The sequence below is a fragment of the Triturus cristatus genome, chromosome 7, assembly GCF_964204655.1.
Source record: "Triturus cristatus chromosome 7, aTriCri1.1, whole genome shotgun sequence".
In the NCBI taxonomy this organism is placed as follows: Eukaryota; Metazoa; Chordata; class Amphibia; order Caudata; family Salamandridae; genus Triturus; species Triturus cristatus.
In genome coordinates, this window is record NC_140590.1 from 692,470,424 (window position 1) to 692,491,056 (window position 20,633).

At 44.5% G+C, this 20,633-nt stretch overlaps 1 long non-coding RNA gene across 1 annotated transcript in view; it reads right to left on the reverse strand.

Moving 5' to 3' along the window:
- Nucleotides 1–2,495: 2,495 nt before the first annotated feature.
- The window catches only part of LOC146810348 (uncharacterized), a 47,023-nt gene continuing 28,885 nt past the window's right edge, over nt 2,496–20,633 (reverse strand). Inside the window, exons 2-3 of the long non-coding RNA XR_014965677.1 lie at nt 11,356–11,419; nt 2,496–3,270 (exon numbers count right to left, since the gene is read on the reverse strand). This is a non-coding gene — a long non-coding RNA (uncharacterized LOC146810348). The remainder of the gene's footprint in view (nt 3,271–11,355; nt 11,420–20,633) is intronic.

Sequence of the window (20,633 nt, forward strand, 5' to 3'; positions counted from 1 at the left end):
AACCATACATATACAGCCGTACATGTGTGCAAAAATAGCAGTAAATAACACTAATAAAAAAACACATATTCATAAATGAATATAGTACATAAATAAATAAATAGATAAATATGTATAAATAGCATCCATCACACATAACAATTTTTAAAAAACGAATATAGGTTTTGTTAAGATATTAGAGATATTTTTTAAAAGAAAGGATAAAAAGTGGATAAAACTGTGTATATGTTAATCTCAACTTATGTTTGGAAATCCTTGTATTGTGGCTGCACAATTACGGTTTGAATACCATATCTGTGTTTTGTTATCTCTGTATGTGTGAATTTGTCAATATTAGATGGTATTTATGTCTTTTAATTCAATGAGATCAGTAGTTAGCCCCTAGGTTTAAAAACGATTTTATGAGTGAGTGAAAAATAAGAAAAAAAGAGAATATAGTGTGAAAAATAAGTGCAAGGGTGGATGTAGTTTATCTTATTTAATGCAGAAAGGCCTTTCTGCTAAAAAGATCAATAAAATACTCCTAAATGTAACCAAAAAATAAATGTATTTTAAAAGCTGGATAAGTATTTTGGATATCCTGCAGTTTTTGGGACTTCTTAAGATGGTGAGGCCGCTAGTGTTCTCGTGTCCTGAATTGAGTATATCATCTGTGCCAGGACCAAGAACGACTAGGTTGAAGTACAACAGGAAGTGTCTGTTGTGAGCCACTGATAAGATGTGTTACAGAGATATGTCAAAGGAGATAAAGTCATATGGTTTGAGGGTACTGCAGTTTATTTACCGTGTATGTTAATCCATGTTAAAGATAGGTATACATGTCTTCATTTGCATTTAGGCTATTGGGGCTCTTGGAGTCTAGTTCTAAAATGTAGCGAGTCTCCAATTGTCTAAGTTTCTTTTCTCTGTTGCCGCCCCGTTTATTTAATGGCACACTGTCGATTATAAAATATTTAAGAAGTTTGGGATTGGAGTGATGGTGTTCAGCAAAATGGCGAGCCACCGGGTATGTGGGGTCTTTGTTAGTTATTGCTCGAATGTGTTGTAATATCCTTTTGTGTCCCTGCAGCTTGGTGCTTCCCACGTACCTCAGCTTGCAGGGGCACTCAAGGACGTAAACAACACATTCAGTTTTGCAGAAAAGGGCTTTGTTAATAGTGTGTTCATAATCACTAAATGCAGTTTTGTATGTTAGTGTGTTGACCCCACATTGGCAGGCTTTACAACTGCTGCATTTAAAGAAGCCCTTTCGCTGATTGAGCCAGCTGACTTTGGATTTAGTCGTTGGATTGTTCTGTACCAATTGGTCGCGCATGTTTGGTGCCCTTCTGTTCGTAATGGACAGTTTAGCAGGGACAGTGAGACCTAAAATGGGGTCATTTCTGATCAAAGGCCAACTGCTCTGTACAATTTTATTAATTTCAGAGTTTTGTCTACTGTATCTCAATATCATCCGAAATTCTTCATTTTTGGAGCCAAGTGTAAGGCTTGGAGTGGAGATGGGTGGTTCGTTACAGTTAATTTTGAGAAGAGCTGATATATAACAAAGTCTCCAAGCACACGGAGCCCCCGACCCTACAGGGCGGCCTCTGGAAACAATGGGCATGGAGCAGCCCATCAAAGCGCCATCAGCGTAACAACAAAGCAGAGGCCCATTTCTGTGTTGAAAGCGTTTAATCCAAGGACAAGCAGCATAGGTTTCCATATCCCTACGCGTTTCGGCGTGAGCCTTGTTCACGGGTGGAAACAAACGTGAAAACAAAGTGCTTTGTGCGTGCTTATTTATGCTGGAAAGTCACATGACCATAATTAAAAAATACCTTTCCCATAATGCACGGTATTTTTCCATTCCGATATTTCATGGATTTCACAGTGGATCTTTATTCTGCTTAGTGCATTATTTTCAAAGTTAAATACCTGCATAGCATCGTAGCAGTAATTGATGTTTCCGGCATGTGTCTTTGTTTTTATTGCCAGTGCTCATTAAATCCAACCATCTCTGGATAACGCTTGTCACACAGAACGGTCAGAGAGAGAGGTTATCTCCTCCGACTCCCTTCCTGCATCAGTCACCACTTTCACCATTTTGGCAATCCTTTGGTAGGCGGGTGGCCGAGAGTGGGTCATGCTCCTGAATAGTTTATATAACAAAGTCTCCAAGCACACGGAGCCCCCGACCCTACAGGGCGGCCTCTGGAAACAATGGGCATGGAGCAGCCCATCAAAGCGCCATCAGCGTAACAACAAAGCAGAGGCCCATTTCTGTGTTGAAAGCGTTTAATCCAAGGACAAGCAGCATTGGTTTCCATATCCCTACGCGTTTCGGCATGAGCCTTGTTCACGGGTGGAAACAAACGTGAAAACAATATATATATATATATATATATATATATATATATATATATATATATATATATATATATATATATATATATATATATATACTCCACACGTAGCAGGATACCAAAATTGGAAAGATCCACAAGCCCGCTCAATCGGCTTTGCAACAGTTTATTCTATTTTGACAAAAGAACACGTTTCGACCACGTCCGTGGTCTTGATCACCTGACCCCGCCTTCGGTCATACACCCTTTTAAAGTTTCCATTGTGGTCAAACATACCACGTGACAAAAACATAAAAGAAATACATATCAATCACAGTGAGTGAAAGTTGCAACATTGTGAATTGAATATTATCTAAATAATGCAGATTGCTAAATATTGACTGATGGATGTTAATTGAACATCTCGGTTGTCTATGGGAGTAATTTAAAATCTGAGCTTGGTATGTGTGTTTTCTTGGTAATGCCCGTTTTCCGTGCTGCGTGGCCGGGGTATATGAATGAGGTTTGTTCAATATTGAGCAAAAAAACACAAGTCTGCGCTTAGTGGTCTAGTGCCCCAGTGTATGTGTCCATGAGGGGATCAAGTGTGCCCTGGGCTTTATCCAGGAACTGTGTTTGCTGTTGCGGTGTCCTGGATATTTTTGTCTCACATACTGTATGGCAGGGTGTAGTGGTATAGTACCTTAATGTGTACACCCTGCCTCGTGACTTGATGCAGCTTGTGAAGTGATCGCAGGGAAGTGCTGGTGTAGTACCATTATTACAGTCTCGACGGTTGACTAGTGCTGTGTTGGTGATATATGGGTGTGACTATGGGTCAGATGATCAATGAGTGAGAATAATGTCAGGATCCTCCATCCCCTCTGGGTGTGTATACTTTTATTGTAGGTGAGTGAGTCCCTCGAGCACCACCAGCGTTGTCTCCCTGTAAAGAAGAGTACAAAATCACATGTTTATACCGGTCATAGACCACATCCTTCGATAATACAACTCATTGTTCTGGCATTTGGCAGACATTTAGGCAAACAATCAAAGAAAGTTGAAGCTCATTAATTCACACACCCCGATTTGAATTGATATTTGATACGACTATGTGCATGTGAAAGACTTGTAGGTAAAAGTGAACTGGGTAAGTGAGGAAAGAAGGAAAGGGAGGGGGTGGGTGCGTGAGGCTCGTTGTAACTAGTCCTGATTCTTACTACTGTATCAGAGATGTGAATGCATTTCTTCATCAAAATTCAACCCTTATGGGAACTTGCTACTTGCGTGTAGGATGAAGCGTGACTCTAGTCTCCGGAGAGCTCCTATGTTCTGCTGTGAAGTGCCTCGCTGTGCTATAACAGTGGTCTTTGTTCGTTATTGCTCTCCAGTTTTCGAGAATTCTCTCCTTCACAGGAAATGTCGTGGAACTGATGTACCACAGGTTAAAGGGACAGACTATGACATACACTACAAATTCAGTGTTGCACGTTATTAACTTAGGGATGTGTCTGCATGCCTTTCACTTTCTGCACTTAAGGAGGCCTTTGGCTTGTTTGAGCCAAATGGATTCTTTGGCTTGTAGGTGGCTATGTACCAACATGTCCTTCAATGAGATGCTCCTTCGGTACGATATAGAGGGGTTGGGTCCTATTTTGTTCCTTAATATGGGGTCCTGTCTCAAGATGCCCCATCTCCGGGGTTCTCTGACTCTTGCTTCTGCTTTTTTTAGTGCCTTTGTTGAGTAACCTGTCTCCCTGAACCACGCTTTCATGGCTAGTTCTGTCTGTTCTAATGCTTTGACGTGCTACAGTTCCTCTTTGCTCTGAGGAACTCACTGTAAGGCATCCCCCATCTGAAGCTGGGTGGGTGGTTGCTAGCTGCATGCAGGAAAGAGTTTCCTGCAGTTTTCTCTCTAAAAAGATTAGTACAAATCAATCCATCTTCAACTGATAATTTCAGATTGAAAAAGTCTATTGTCTCCCTACTCTAGTGTCTTGGGAATTTCAGGTTCACATCATTTTCATTCAGAAGATTGATAAACAGATTCAATTCCTGTTCACTCCCCCCCCACACAAAAAAGACATCATCGATATATCTAAGCCATTTTTTGACGTTATAGTACCATTTCTCTGTGTGGTCGTTCCAGAGCACCTGCTTCTCCCACCAGCCCAGCATGAGATTGGCATAGCTGGGGACGAAGCAGGTGCACATGGAAGCCCCTTGCAGCTGTCTGTAATGATTCTTTTCAAACATAAAAGCATTCACTTTTAAACATGTATTGATCATCTCTATGAGCATATGTGTGTGTGTTCCAAGAGATTGATGTCCCGTTTCTTAAGGAAAAACTTACATGCCTTAAGTCCATCCTCATGTCTTATGCTTGTACAAAGTGACTCTACGTCTAAACTTACTAGCCAATGGTTATCAGTAATGACTATGTCCTTGATCTTTCCCAGGAAGTCATTTGTGTCTCTAATGTAAGAATTCAGGTCTTTTACATAAGGGAATAGGAAATGGTCCACAAATGTTGACGTCTTTTCCAGAAGGCTATTCTTAGAGGAGACTATTGGTCTGCCAGGAGGTTCATCAGCAGAGGATTGCGGTCGCGTGAGTTATAGTTGCCTGCACTAACTATAACGGGGGAATTTCATTGGTTTTTTTACGAGTGAAATGTCCAGCTAACTATAACATGTGTGAAACCTATGGTTTTTTAAGTGAATATATATACATATATATTCACTGAAAAAACCATAGGTTTCAGGCCCGTTATAGTTAGAAATTAGCATTTAAAAAAATGTAGAAATTCGCTGAAACAACCATAGGTTTTAGGGAAAGTTAAAGTTAGTTCGACATTTCACTCATACAAAACCAGAGAAATTCCCCCATTATAGTTAGTTCACTATAACTATAACTCGCGCTCCCGCAATGCACTGCTGATGATGTCACATATTACATCACTCATGACATGGTCAGTGACATCACTGATGACATCACTCATGACATCTCAAATGACATCACTGATGACATCACTCATGACATCATCCATGTGATAATTTGATGCATCTTCTCACACCCTAATATAACCTTTGAAACACCCACTCTAAATTACAGACTGCCATTCTCAAAACCATAGATGCTCCAACACCAATAACTACATACCCACTCACTGATTCTTAGGTTTGCACACTCATCCGTACAGTCACTCATACTTATGGTCACTCAGTACAGGACTATCATATGCACTCATACACCTATATAGACACTCGCCCACCGCCACTCATCCATAGAGGTACTCACACACCTATGGTTTGTTCAGTGAATTTCAAAAGTTTTTTAAATGCTAATTTCTAACTATAACGTGCCTGAAACCTATGGTTTTTTAACTGAATTTCAAAGGTTTTTTAAATGCTAGTTTCTAACTATAACGTCCCTGAAACCTATGTTTTTTTCAGTGAATATATATATATGTATTTATTATTGGTATCCATGCCTAGAAACTGTTGTGATGGCGTTTTATTTTCCCATTCAAAATATAAACAGACCGGCGTATAAAATCAGTAATAACGGGTGCTTAGTTACATAGAGCTTTATTGTCTAGGTAGGCTTCAGTGTGCTGTCATAACAAGAGGTTGTATTAAGCCACATACTGGTGTTAATGCTACAATCATAGGAACAAAGAAATGCTAAGTTGCCCCGTCATGTTTTCGAACCGTTGATCTACTTTTTTGCACAAAAATCCATTAAGTGGGTGTGTTAACCACCTGAACAGTCTTTGTCGGAGAATAGCTCGAGAATGAAATTTTCAACTTACTTCAAAAGTCAAAAAGCCAAAGGTGCTGTTTACTTCAAGCAGGGCTCGGATTGCTTGAGTCTAAGGGCAAGGTACTGGTGCTATAGGAGGACAGAACACGCTCATATGCCCAGTGCTTTAAGTGGTCCTGCCGGTGTTCTGAAAAGCAGGTGCTGAGATGGGTCCTTATCGGGCTCTCCATTTTTGCCCTCACCCTCCAGGTGAAAAAAAAAAATCTAACTCTTTAGCACTGCCACCCTTCACTGCCTCTGCACTGTTACTGCCTCTGCTATGGTAGCACAGATTTTTAGTTTATGTGTCTTTAAGGCTCGCCCTTAATTACATCGGCCAGTCCCCTTTGAGAGAGACTCCTCCACATGTTTATTCATCCCACTTAAAGCCCTGCATACACTAGATAAAATCCTAATTCTCTAAATGTTGGTTTCTGAGTGACTGGGCCCCACTGCTTTCCTCTCAGAGATGCAGCAGGCATGGATTGGTTAATGATGGAACAAGATGGCTTGTGCAATTATGGTCATTGAAATAAGCACGTGTTTTGGTTCCTTTTTTTCTGATTTAAATATACTTTAAATGCAGCATGGAAAAGTGAGATAAGACATGAATATTCCATGTGCAATCCTATAAAGTACACTGAATTTTACAACCAAAATATGCACCAGTCACTAAGATCTTTTATATGAAGTCATATTTGCGCGTATTTCATTTTATAAAGTTGTATAGATAGTGTTTTGCAGACTTCAAAGTGCTCCTGGATTTGGGAGGTAAGAGAACTAAAGCAATAATGGATGGGGGAGCTGCCCACAATCACACCGCTCGATTAACTGTACCGCCGGGATTGGAACTTAAACCCTAGATCACTGTGGATATTCTATATGAGAGACTGTGGCTGTTGTAATTTACATAGTATATTTGTTACTACTGATCTCGTTTGTGTGTACCTGGGTGTTATATGGAGAGAGAGAGAGAGAGAGAGAGAGAGAGAGAGAGAGGGAGAGAGAGACAGAGAGAGAGAGAGAAGGTTTGTGTGTATGTGTGTGTGGTGAAAGTGAAAGGGTGTGTGCGTGTGTAGAGAGAAAAGGTATGTGAATATGTGCAACGAGCGTGTGTGTGTGTGTGTTGTGTGTGTGTTCGTGTTTGAGGTGAGGAGAGAGTGTGTGTTTTTGTGTGGCGAGAGAGATTAAAGGTGTGTGGAGAGAAAGGGTGTGTGTATTGAGAAAGGCTGTGTGTATGAGTAAGAGAAGTGTGTGGGAGGAATGAGAGAGAGAGTGTGTGTGTGAGAGAGTGCTCGTTCTTGTGTGAGGTGAGGAGAGGGGAGAGTGTGTGTGTTTTTGGGTGGAAAGAGAGAAAACGTGTATGGAGAGAAAGAGTGTGTATGCGTGTGTGTCGAGAGAGAGAAAGGCTGTGTTTATGTGTGTGAGAAGTGTGTGTGAGGAATGAGAGAGAATGTGTGTACGAGCGCTTGTGTGTGTTTTTTCGCGCCTTTTCTGTCTGGAAAGTTGCCTCAGTGCAGCTGCACAAAGTGAATGCTGTTATCAGATATAAAAGAGTCCAGATACGTCCAAAGCCACGAGAACAGTTCACCACAAAACTTCACACGAGGTGAGAATCCACCTGACCTGTTCTTGTGCAGTGTTTTGTTGTGACAAAAGTGAAGCAGGTCTTGCAGCTGTGGACTGGATTGCTGTACATTGCTCGAGACCTCCCTGCAGACTGGGTTAACTATTTGCACTCCATGTACAAGAAGAAGGGTGTTGGCTGGAACGTGCAAAACCAGCCGCAAGGGCTATTTAATTAAGACTCTATTCAATTAGCGCTCCCTTCCAGCCAGAGGCTGCTCGGCGCTATACAGTTCTCATGCGCCGTCCCCACTGCTGCTCCCAGGTAGTCCTCCAGGCGAGGCATGCTTGGGGACAAGCACAGAAATGAGATGTTTGCAAACCCGACGCTGCAGAGCCAGCGTTAAAGTACCAAGACCCCAGCGTGAAAGCGTCGAGGCACCATTTCATGTCCTCGGTTACAAACATGAGCATCAGAGAATAATACAAGGGAGTGGTAAAGAAGTAACGCGTATTTACGGCTGTGTGACAGGCTGTCAACAGGGGCGGGGGGTGGGGGGAAAGGGTTGTGTTTCATGGGACAAGTTAGCGCTTCACAGAGGCGACTGCAGCAAATGGCGCTGTTGCTACTACAGCGCTTTGTGTTTATTTGGGCCGGTGTGAGGAATTAGCCGGGTTCAATGTGCTTTAATGTGTTTTAGTGCCGCCCAGAAGGAAGCTCATACGATGGGACATTTGGCACGAAAGTGGCGTCCAGCCTTGAAATCACAAGGGTGTACGGGGCGCCGCTTGTGACATTCATCGAGCACTGGATACTGGACATGTGTAAGAATATTTCTTTTTTCGCTGTATCCATGATATACTCTGCATATTTCGGGTACCCCCTGCAAATATTTAAGAAAATCCCCGGGGGGTAAATAATAACAAAGCGCGGGAGCCTGTACTTTGTTGTTTTTTTTCTTGGCCGGATTCGTGCACCCAGCGCGAATTTTGGCGATTTTCTTTTTTTTTATTGCTTTTTTGGGCCCTGGGGGTCCTTGTGGGACCCCTTGAACAGGCCTAGGGGGTCAGGGTGTTTCTACCCTGGCCCCTATTCTTGTTTTACGTGATTGTTTTTGTGTTTTCTTCTGACTCGCTTCTACCGAGTCACAAGATGGCTGCCAACACTTCCTGATTTGGAGTGCTGACAGCCAATTAGAATGAAGCTCGTGGTCGGGAGGGTCCGCGGATCCACCGCGGCCATAGATGTCGAAACTTTTATTTTTGATTTTCTCAGCAACTTCTGAACGGATTTACACCATTTGAAAAAAAGGTCTCTTTCTGAACCAAGGGCTACCTTTTTGCCAAATTTGGTGTAATTTCCATTCAGCAGTTTCGGCTGTAACCGTGTCTAAAGTTTGCTATGGGAAATTGGTTTTCCGACCTCTATTATTTGAATTTCTCAGGAACTACTGAACGAATTTTCGTCATTTAACAAAAAGGTCTCTCTCTGAACCAAGGGCTACCTTTTTCCAAATTTGGTGTAATTCCTTTCAGCAGTTTGGGCTGTAGCCGTGTCTAAAGTTTCCTATGGAAATTAACATGGAGAAAACACGTTTTGGGACCCCCCTTTTTTCTCGGCCCCTGCTTGCTGAATCACCCCGATACTTTCAAGACAGGAGCTTACCGGAGCGCCCCACTAGTTTTGAAGATTTCGCGATGATTCGTCAACCGGTGCCAAAGTTATTAAGAAAAGAAAAAATGCTTTTGGAATCGAAACAAGGTCCCAACTATAACTACCTACTGGCGACTGCCAGTAGGTAATATATATATATATATATAAAATATATATATATATATATATATATATATATGTATATATATATCACAAGCAGCAATTACGGAAGTCCGGTGCTTCAAGTGCGGCGGTCCTGGACGGGCTCCGTCAACCCCATATCAATCGCCAACTTTTGCTATATCAAAAGAAATCCAGGACACGCAAGAGTGTGTGTTGAAAAGATTTACTGGGGGAGTTAGCGCCTTACCGACGCATTTTGCTTTACAGCTTTCTCACGGTATGGCTGACATTTTGTTTTCCTGTATTTACATCCTGCCTCAAACATTAACATTGAAGAGGGACTTCAAGGATTACGTGGGCTATCCTGTGCAAGCGTCAACGCCATTTTAGCATGTTGTGTAATACAATACAAAATTACCAATTCATACAAATATTATCCAACATAAACACAAATTGTACTTTGTGGAGTCCGACAAATGTAAAACTTTTCAATCCAAATTGTATATTTTAACACCATTGCTTCCATGATTCTATGTTGTACATTGATGTCAATACCACGCTTCATTGTTTTTAAACAAAATTGCGTATAGTGTGCAATGGAGAGTGCAAACCCCAGTGGGTTGCAGTTCAAGCATTCTAATTGCATTAGAGTGTCCGCAAAATCCTAGTGCTTTTGTGCGATAAAGCATTATTGACGCCACATACAATTCAACTGTAGTCGACTAATAATTTTGTTGATGGCCATCAGATACTAAGGGCCTTATGTAGGTGGGCTTGCATTTACCACTTCATAAATACCGAATCATACCGATTCGGTATTTATGAAGTGGTAAATGCAATGTAGGTAATGAGTCGGTAAATATTACCGATTCGGAAAAATTCGGTAATTACCGAATCGGTATTTACCGATTCGGTAATGAGGCATACCTTCCCATTGATGGGAAGGTATGCCTCATTACCGAATCGGTAAATACCGATTCGGTAATGGGGGAGCACATGCAAGGGTGGCAGGGTGTCACATTGACACCCTGTTGCACCCCTGATTCGGCCATGTGTGCACATGTGGCGCACATACATGCCCTACGGGCATGTATGTCTGCCACATTGCACACTTAAACATGCACAAAAATGCTTTTTGTCACCTATTCGTCATTTACCACCAACCTTTAGTTGGTGGTAAATAACGAATCCCCACACCCACCACACACTCCCCCTACATCTCATTTCATGAATCGGTATTTACCGAATCGGTAAATTTACCGATTCGGTAATTTTACCGATTCGGTAAATACCGAATCATGAAATTCTCCCCCTACATCTCAAAAGCCAAAATACCGGTCGGTAATGGTATAATTACCGAAAATCGGCCGTTACCGACCGGTATTTGGCTTCCTACATGAGGCCCTAAATGAGCGCAAACCCAAGTGGGTTGCAGTTCGAGTATTCTTATTGCGTGTTGTGTACCAGATACTTTGGCCCAACAGTCCTGAAAAATCTCGCCCAAGTGGGCCACTAGTTTCATTATACACAAAAGCTTGGAGCAAAACATAACTAACATTCGTCTTGTCTGCACTTGTCAGGATGTTATGATGACGCTTGTATTCACAATCGCTTGTCTTAAAACAGCCCATACTCATAATACCTCCATAACGGAAAACAAAAGAAATGTGCAACTCAACATCATTAAACAGTATTACAGCAGCTCAATCCCTCCTGCTGTAGTAATAATGAATTCAAAATCATCTACAAAGCTTTTTTCTTTTATAGCGAAACCATTTTTGTTTTACAGAAACCATATCCAATTGTTATCTTTACAAATGTACAGCCATCTCTTCACTCGAATTTAGTCCTTCAGGCATCATGCTATCAAAGTCAATTATATACCTTGATTCCAAACATCTTAGCTGACGCTCTCTGTCACCACCTCTTTCCTGTCGTGCAATTGCATCTACAACAACAAAAGATAGTAATTTTTCATTTTGCTTATGTGTGTTGAAAAAATGTCGGGCTACAGGATATTGGATGTCGTGTTTTTTAATAGCGCACAGATGCTCTAAGACTCTTTTCTTTGCTTGATGTACTGTACTGCCTATGTAAAGTTTTGCACATGGGCAAATCAAACAATATACACAATACTCAGTTTTGCAATTAAAATTCCCTTTGATTATAAAGTCTCTTGTGATACCCGGTAGATTAAGTGTCTTACAATCCACACTTTGTGCACATGCCTTACACCATTTACATGTTTTAAAACCAGTATAACTTTTAGGCTGACCAACTTCTGTAGCGACTACCACATTCTTGCACAAGTCATCTTTCAAAGACTTGCTTCTGCGGAAAGTTATCTGTGGAGTATCATTTAGATATTTGTTAAGAACTAAGTCACTTTTCAAAATATGCCAGTTTTTGTCAAATAGTTTCCTAATTTGAAAAGCACTTTTTCAGAAGGAAGTTATGAATCTAACTGACTCAGAAGGTTCAGACACCGTAGATTTCGAATGTAGAAGGTTTGATCTAGTCAGTGTGTCAGCCTTAACAATCGCTTGTTTGATGGTTTTCTCGCTATACCCACGTTGTGTGAATCTAATACTCATGGTTCTTTTTTCTTTTTCATACTCCTCTGCTGTGCTGCAATTACGCTTAGCCCTAATCAACTCCCCGTAAGGAATGCTCTGAATAAGGCTAGACGGATGGGCGCTCTGAGCATTCAAAAGACTGTTCCCAGCAGTCTGCTTTCTGTGCAACTTGGTAACCAATGTATTATTGCACACTGATACTTCCACATCCAAAAACACTATTTTAGAATGACTTATCTGGGAAGTGAACTGTAAATTCTTATAATTGTTATTAAGGGAATCAATAAATGTTATATCCGACTTCTCATCTCCTCTCCAAATTAGAAATATGTCGTCTATAAATCTTGCCCATGTAACAATCTTGTCCCCTTCCATTTCCCAATTTTGGGACACCTGCTCCTCCCACCAGCCCATGTAAAGATTTGCATAGCTGGGGGCGAAGCAGGTGCCCATCGCAGTCCCTTGAACTTGTTTGTAAGTGTTGTTATTAAACAGGAAGTAGTTGTTCATCAAGCAATATCTTGTCATTTCTAACAGCATTTCAGTATGAGCTACTAGTGAAATTGGTCTAGCTCTCAAAAAGTGCCTGATGGCCTGGATCCCTAGATCGTGTGGTATACTTGTGTAAAGGCTGGTTACGTCTAAAGTAACCAGCAGAAAGTCTTTTTCCCACACTACACCATCAATGAGTGTTAAAAAATGAGTGGTGTCTTTTAGATATGCTGGTAAAGCACTGACAAAAGGTCGTAAATAGTGATCAATAAACTTGGATGTTACTTCAAGTTGAGAACCTATAGAAGACACTATGGGTCTACCCCGGGGTTTCTGAGAATTTTTATGTTGCTTTGGGAGTAAGTACAATATAGGTAATCTGGGATGTTTACAATACAGACTACGAAATTCGTCCCACTCTAGTAAACCTAAATCATTCCAATTAACCAACATTTCGTTGTATTTAGAATAAGAAGCTAACACTTCTGATTGGTTACTAGCTTTGTAACAAATGTTGTCATTGAGTTGTCTTAACCCTTCATTCAGATATTCAACCTTGCTCCACACCACCACATTGCCCCCCTTGTCGGAACCCCTGATGACAATGGAGTTGTCATTGCGAAGATCTTCAATCGCTTTATATTGCTTTAAATTTAGATTGCCTCTAGAACTCCCTTTTAGATTAAATCTCATTTTCTTGAGTTCTTTTGTAACAGTTTTCTCAAACACCTCAATTGCATCACAATGTAAAGTCGGCGTAAATGTAGATTTGGGTTTAAATTTACTTGACTCAGTAGAGTCCAATACTAAGCCAGGTACATTCAAATTGCTCACAGGTTCTTCACGATGCGGTATATCTTCATCAAGCTGTGCCAGGGTATGTAAAGTGTCAATGTCCGAAATGCACATTACCCCCGGATCTACCTTTGCCTTATTGTTTTGCTTTGAGGTTGCCTGAGTGTGAAACCACTTTTTCAATTTGAGTTTCCTCAAAAAACAGAAAATGTCAATGCGGGTCTGTACATAATCCAAACGTCTAGATGGACAGAAAGACAACCCCAAGGAGAGTAAATTAATGTCAAGAATTGATAACTTACGATCTGAAAGGTTCACCACATTCATTTGGCACCCCTCTTCGCTCACGTTGACACTGCTGTTGTTTTGTTTGGCTCTCCTCTTTCTTCTCCTTGACCTTGCTTCCTGGTTCCTACGGTTCCTCCGCGCCCTCTGGTTCTTCCTCGTGTGCCACGTCCTCGGCCCCGCCGAAAATCCTGGTCCCCAGTTGTTGGATTCATCTTGGCTCTGGTCATCATTTGGAATTGCTTCAAGAAATTACTTTTGCCTGTATCGCTGTCTTGTACATTGCGTGCCAGGGTCTCTGCTGAGATATCAGAGACATTGCCATCCGATACATCACTTTCTTCTGTAAGTTCATCCCTCGGTAGTTTCTGAGGAATTACATTGAATTTTGAAGTTGTTAATTCATTGAATAAGTGATCATATTTCTTATGAAAAGTCAAAGTTCTACCAGTCTGGTAGTCTTTGAAGTCTCTAATAAACTTTCTTTGTTTTTTGCTTGTAATTTCTTCTTCCAGTTTGTCAAGTTTAAGTTGAACTTTAGCCATGAACCCTTCAAAGGCTTCCCTGGAAATTATTTTCAATAGTTCTTCACTGATCCTGTCAATTTCTTTAAAGATCTCTGCCCGATCTTTTAGGGCATACTTAAAAAGGATCCTCATCATGACTGTGGAACACTCTTTGGAATTCCCTGCCCATTCCTCGAGCATTTCTGGGTCAGGGTTTTCATGAGTAGGGACTGTGTAAATACGGAGTCCTCTAGGGACCCGGCCAACATCAATGTACTTCTGCAGGGATTCAGCCTCCCACCATTTAGACAGTTCTTTCTTATGAAGCTTCTCCAATTTATCATAGAGGGCTTGAATCTGCACCTCCTGATTGATAAAAATGTGTTCTTGACTGTGTGGACCTACATTGGATAATCCTTCAGTCGTTTGAGTAAAAAATAACTTGTTGGAGGTTTCTTTGCGTTTCGCTTCTATTGAGGATGCCATTTCTCAAAAGGTGCTTCCAAAACCCAAAGGTAATTCTCTTTTTCAAACACTCGTGCGCCCGCTGACTAGCTTGTCAGCTTACAGTCCGCTGGGCTCCGCTCCGTCAAATCCACAGCTCCGCGACCCTTAAAAACCAACACAGTTCCCGCTAGGACGAGTCCACCTCCGTGGCTCCGCCCACCGGTTACCTACAGTTGGTTAATGGACGCTGTTAAGAGTAAATTTCTTCGAAAATTACCATTCGTGCGGAAATCCATATTGCTTCAATGTTGATTTGTTGCTTTCAACGCAGTCACTTCTGCCATCAGAAGACCGCTTCGGGATTTGGCGGGTAGCTCCGGTCTTACAAATGATTCACAAACAGCAATTACGGAAGTCCAGTGCTTCAAGCGCGGCGGTCCTGGACGGGCTCCGTCAACCCCATATCAATCGCCAACTTTTGCTATATCAAAAGAAATCCAGGACACGCAAGAGTGTGTGTTGAAAAGATTTACTGGGCGAGTTAGCGCCTTACCGACGCGTTTCGCTTTACAGCTTTCTCACGGTATGGCGGACATTTTATTTTCCTGTATTTACATCCTGCCTCAAACATTAACATTGAAGAGGGACTTCAAGGATTACGTGGGCTATCCTGTGCAAGCGTCAACGCCATTTTAGCATGTTGTGTAATACAATACAAAATTACCAATTCATACAAATATTATCCAACATAAACACAAATTGTACTTTGTGGAGTCCGACAAATGTAAAACTTTTCAGTCCAAATTGTATATTTTAACACCATTGCTTCCATGATTCTATGTTGTACATTGATGCTATTAGTCGACTACAGTTGAATTGTATGTGGCGTCAATAATGCTTTATTGCACAAAAGCACTAGGATTTTGCGGACACTCTAATGCAATTAGAATGCTTGAACTGCAACCCACTGGGGTTTGCACTCTCCATTGCACACTATACGCAATTTTGTTTAAAAACAATGAAGCGTGGTATTGACATCAATGTACAACAGAGAATGAGTGGATGAGTGTGTGCATGGGTGTGTTAGTGAGTGAATGACTGTCTCAATAGAGTAACTACATATGTTTTAAACTAGTATATGTGACTATTGGTGTATATAAGTGAGTATATGTGAGAGTGAGAGATTGAAAGAGTTCCTGTATGAATAAGTATGTGTTTGTCACGTTCCGCTGTGGCTCCTGTAGATCCGAATGAAGCACAAGGGTTCCACCTCCCGACGTACCTGGCTCTGGTTATAGAGACACAGAGTGCCAGGGCAATCAGGCGAGGGAAAGGACTAAAACGGGGTACCGTGGGAATTGGGAGTCCTGCAAAGAAAGAACAGAAAAGAACATAGGATATAACCACAAGGTAAACTACTCTCAGTTAGGTCTCACTAAGTGTAGCTGCCAAATGTGTCACTTCATGCATACCATGTCCCCTTAGGGAGGAAGCCTTCCCTTCAGACTCGAGAGGACCAGCCCCCTCCAACACTCGCAAGATCTAACAGACCTTCTTCCCCTTTGTTCCCCTGTCGGTTCCCCCCGTGGCGCTACTAAGCGCTTCTGAAATTATGTACAAGAGCCCTAATCCCAAAGTCACTAATCCAGCATTGACATCATGTATAGAGTTAGCGCTTGCTGTGCCCTTGCCTGCATGAAAGGGAGTACCAAATGTCTCGTATGTCGGGTTCCCTTCCTCCTCCTCTCTGGCAACGAGAAACAGTCCTGAACAGAGCCGACCCCTCCCTAGGTCCCGAGATACCTGTTTCCTTTGCCGGAATCTCACAGCGTCGTCCTCGGCTCCTGAGGGGAGTAGAACCGCTCCTTACCTAGTTCAGTCCGGGGGTCTAGAAACGCGGCGACGCTTACGTCAGCGTCCCGCGTGTGGTTTCGTGAAGCCGGAACTGGCTTCCCTGATCCGAGTACCTCGTTCAGTCCTGAGGTCTTGAGACGCGGCGACGCTTACGTCAGCGTCCCGCGTGGGGGTTCCGTGAAGCCGGATCTGGCTTCCCTGATACGTGTACCTCGCGGCGGCACTCCGCCACAACCCGATACTCTCCGAAACTCGATAACAGACGCGAACACACGCGTCTTCCTCCTTCTCTGCTGGGCGTCTTCTCCAGCACCAACCACCTTCCAGTATTACGCGCCTCGAATGGCTTGCAACGCGCATATTTACCACTTCTGGTCACGCCTCTATACAGCCGGGGATTCTGGGGGATGTAGTCCTCCTCTGGCTGTACCTTCGGTAGGCGCCCTAGATCCGCGCCTGACAGTATGCCCCCCTTCCCGTGCGCCTCCTAAGACCAGGCTTGTCCGGGAACCGGGTGTGGAATGACCGCACCGCCTCCGGCGCGTGGACATCAGCTGCCGGAACCCAGGAATCCTCCTCCGCCGAGTAACCCTTCCAAGCCAGAAGATACCACAGCCGACCCCTCCGGATTCGGGAGTCCAACACCTTCCTCACCTCGTACTCCATCTGGCCGTCACGATAGATCGGCGGGGCTGCCACCCTCCGAGCCCCCACCGCCGGCTTCAGTAAACTGCAGTGGAACACCGGATGGATGCGCAAAGAGGCCGGCAAAGCCAACCTATACGCCACTGCTCCCACGCGACGAACCACTGGATACGGACCGATGAAGTGAGGATGGAAAACGCTGCGCAACTTGAAGCGGAGGTACTTCGTGGACAACCATACCCTGTCGCCCGGGCGATAGGATGGTCCGTCCTGCCGATGGCGGTCAGCCCATGCCTTGTACAGGCCCTTAGCTCTCTCCAGATTCGTCCGGAGGTGCGCGTGCAATTTCCCCAGAACTTGTAACTGGGCCGCCAGAGCGGGCTGGTCCCGCACGTCCGCGGGGAAAGACAACGGAAGAACCTTGGCATGATATCCGTAGGTAGCCCGAAAGGGAGATTCCCTGATGGAACTATGCCATGCATTGTTGTAAGAAAGTTCCGCCAACCAGAGGAGAGATACCCACGAGGCGCTTGCTTCCTTGGAGTAGCATCGTAGATACGTCTTGAGTGTTTGATTAAGGTGTTCGGTTTGGCCATCCGTCTGTGGGTGGAAGCTGGTGGATGTGGCCACCTCCACCTGCAGGGCCTTACACCATGCCCTCCAGAAGCGCGCGATGAACTGCGGGCCTCTGTCCGAAACGATCACTCTAGGGAATCCATGGATACGCACCACTTGAGATAGCAACAGCTGAGCGGTCTGACTGGCAGAGGGTAGATTTTTGCACGGCACGAAATGTCCCATTTTGGTGAGGCTGTCTACCACCACCATGATCGCATCGCAACCCTGGTCCATCGGTAGGCCCACCACGAAGTCGAGGCTGATGTTCTGCCAGGGCCCCGCGGGAGTCGGCATCGGGACCAACTTGCCTTTGGCTTTTGAGCGGTCCCCTTTGGCTTGGGCGCACACGTCGCACCGTTGTATCCATTGACGGACATCCTTCTTCATGTGTTCCCACCAGAAGTGACGTTGTAGGAGATGAAGAGTCTTCGTACACCCAGGGTGACCTGCTATCAGCGACTCATGACACCATTCGAAAGCCTGACGCTGCAGCGCCACTGACGGGACAAACAGCCGATCCCGAAAGAAAGGCAACCCTCCTTTCATTCGCCTCTCTGCTCCCTGTTCCTCCCATTGTAGCCATTGCGTCAGAGTTCGGTGTGTCCTTACAGTGTTCAAAAACGTGTCTGCCCTGATCCCACAGATCACCTTTGCTGGGGGTATAATGGCCTCTAGGACCTCCCGACGAGCCGTATGTCCTCCGGATTGTCGGGAAAGCGAGTCAGCTTTTACGTTCTCCGAACCGGGTCGGAAAGTGATGACAAAGTCAAAACCTGCGAAGAACAGCATCCACCGCATCTGCCGTTGTGTGAGATGTCGGGCTGTCTTTAGGTATTGTAAATTCCGGTGGTCCGTATACACCGTCACAGGATGCGTAGCCCCCCACAGGTAGTGCCTCCATTCCTGAAACGCCTTTCTCACGGCTAGCAGCTCTTTTTCAGCGATCGTGTAGTGTGATTCAGCCGGGGTCAATTTCCTGGACAGAAAGGCTATGGGATGCAGTTGACCTGTCCGTGCCTCCCGTTGCGAGAGTACCGCCCCCACTGCTATGTCAGAAGCGTCAGCCTCTACTATGAATGGTACGTCGGGTCTGGGGTGCTGCAGAATCGGGGCGGTAGTGAACGCTTGTTTTAGCTCACAGAACGCCTGCATAGCCTCTTGGGTCCAGGAGAACTGGTGTCCTTTCCTTAGCAAGCGGGTAAGTGGAGAGACGAGCTGTGAAAAGTGAGAGATGAATCTCCTGTAATAGTTCGAGAAGCCCAGGAAGCACTGTACGTCTCTCACTGTCTTGGGGATAGGCCACTCCTGTACCGCGGACACCTTCCTCTCAGCCATACTCAATCCTAAAGGACTCAGGACCACCCCCAGGAACTCCACCTTAGAGACATGAAATTCGCATTTGCTCAACTTGCAAAACAATTTGTTCTCTCCCAATTTGTGTAGTATCTGCGAAACATGTGAACTGTGGTCTCTACGATCTTTGGAATATATCAATATATCATCGATGTATACCACAGCTGTTCTATCGATGTACTCTTTGAGAACGTCATCGAGAAAGTATTGGAATGCCGCCGGGGCGTTACACAGCCCGAACGGCATTACTCTATACTCAAAAAGTCCATATCGCGTCTTGAACGCCGTCTTCCACTCATCACCCTCCCGGATCCGGACCAGGTGATAGGCCCCCCGCAAGTCCAACCGGGTGTAAATGGACGCCTCCTTCACCTGGTCCAGCAAGACAGGGATGAGCGGAAGAGGGTAGCGGTTACGCACCGTGTTTTTGTTCAAAACGCGATAATCGATGCACGTCCTCAATTCGCCATTGGCCTTTTTGATAAAGAAAAGAGGCGACGCTGCCGGAGAACGGGAAGGCCTAATGAAACCTATGTCCACATAGTGCTCCAAGTACTGTCGTAGGTGCTCGGTCTCCGGCTCAGATAAGGCGTACACTCTGCAAGAGGGCATGATAGCCCCGGGGATTAATTCTATTTGGCAGTCATAACTGCGGTGGGGTGGCAAAACTTCCGCCTTGCTCTCGCTAAACACTTCCCTGTACTGATCATATACCGCGGGGAGTACCGTCTCTTTCTCAGCGGCCGTGAGAACGTGATACCCCCGGGTAAGGGCGAGAAGATGTGTCCGGTGTGCGTCAGCGCATTCCCCTTTACAATACTCGGTCTCGAATTCCACCGTTTTTCTCTTCCAATCTATCGAGGGATTATGGGTGGTTAGCCAAGGCATCCCTAGTATTACCTCATACTGGGGTGCCTCGATGATATTTAGGGCGACCTCTTCCACGTGATCCCATAGAGGACCTGGTTTGGTCAGAGTCAGGGCTTCCGTGACCTCAGTGATGGGCCCTGATACCAGAGGCTTCCCATCGACAGCCCATACCGTTTCTGGACTAGTTCTCGGGATGCGCCTTAACCCCAGCTGCTTCACCAACCCACTATCCACAAAATTCCCTGTGGCCCCGGAGTCAACCATGACTCCGACCTCATGGTCTTGTGATCCCACCGTCAACCGCATGAGCAGCGTGACATGTGATTCTGAAGCGATTGATTCGATGACCGCCAAAGAGGGCAACTGCAACGCACGGGGTTCGGATACCCGAACGCTCTGTTCTGAAGCCAGGGCGTCTGGGAGGGGGACCTGCATTGAGGTCACCGCCACTTTCTTCAGGCCAGCATACCCACTCTTCTTGGGTTTTGAGGGGCAGTCCCGAACATAGTGGCCCTTCTTGCCGCAGTACATGCATAACCCGGCTTGTCTGCGGCTTTCCCTTTCCGCCCTAGATAACGGGGCCCAGATTGCCCCCACCTCCATGGGTTCCGCCTGGGTATCAGAAGGGGTTCCGGTATTCCTGATCCCCCTCTCGGATTTCTCTATCGGGGCATACACTCTCTCTCCCCTCCGTTCAGACAACCTATGATCGAGTCTCAAC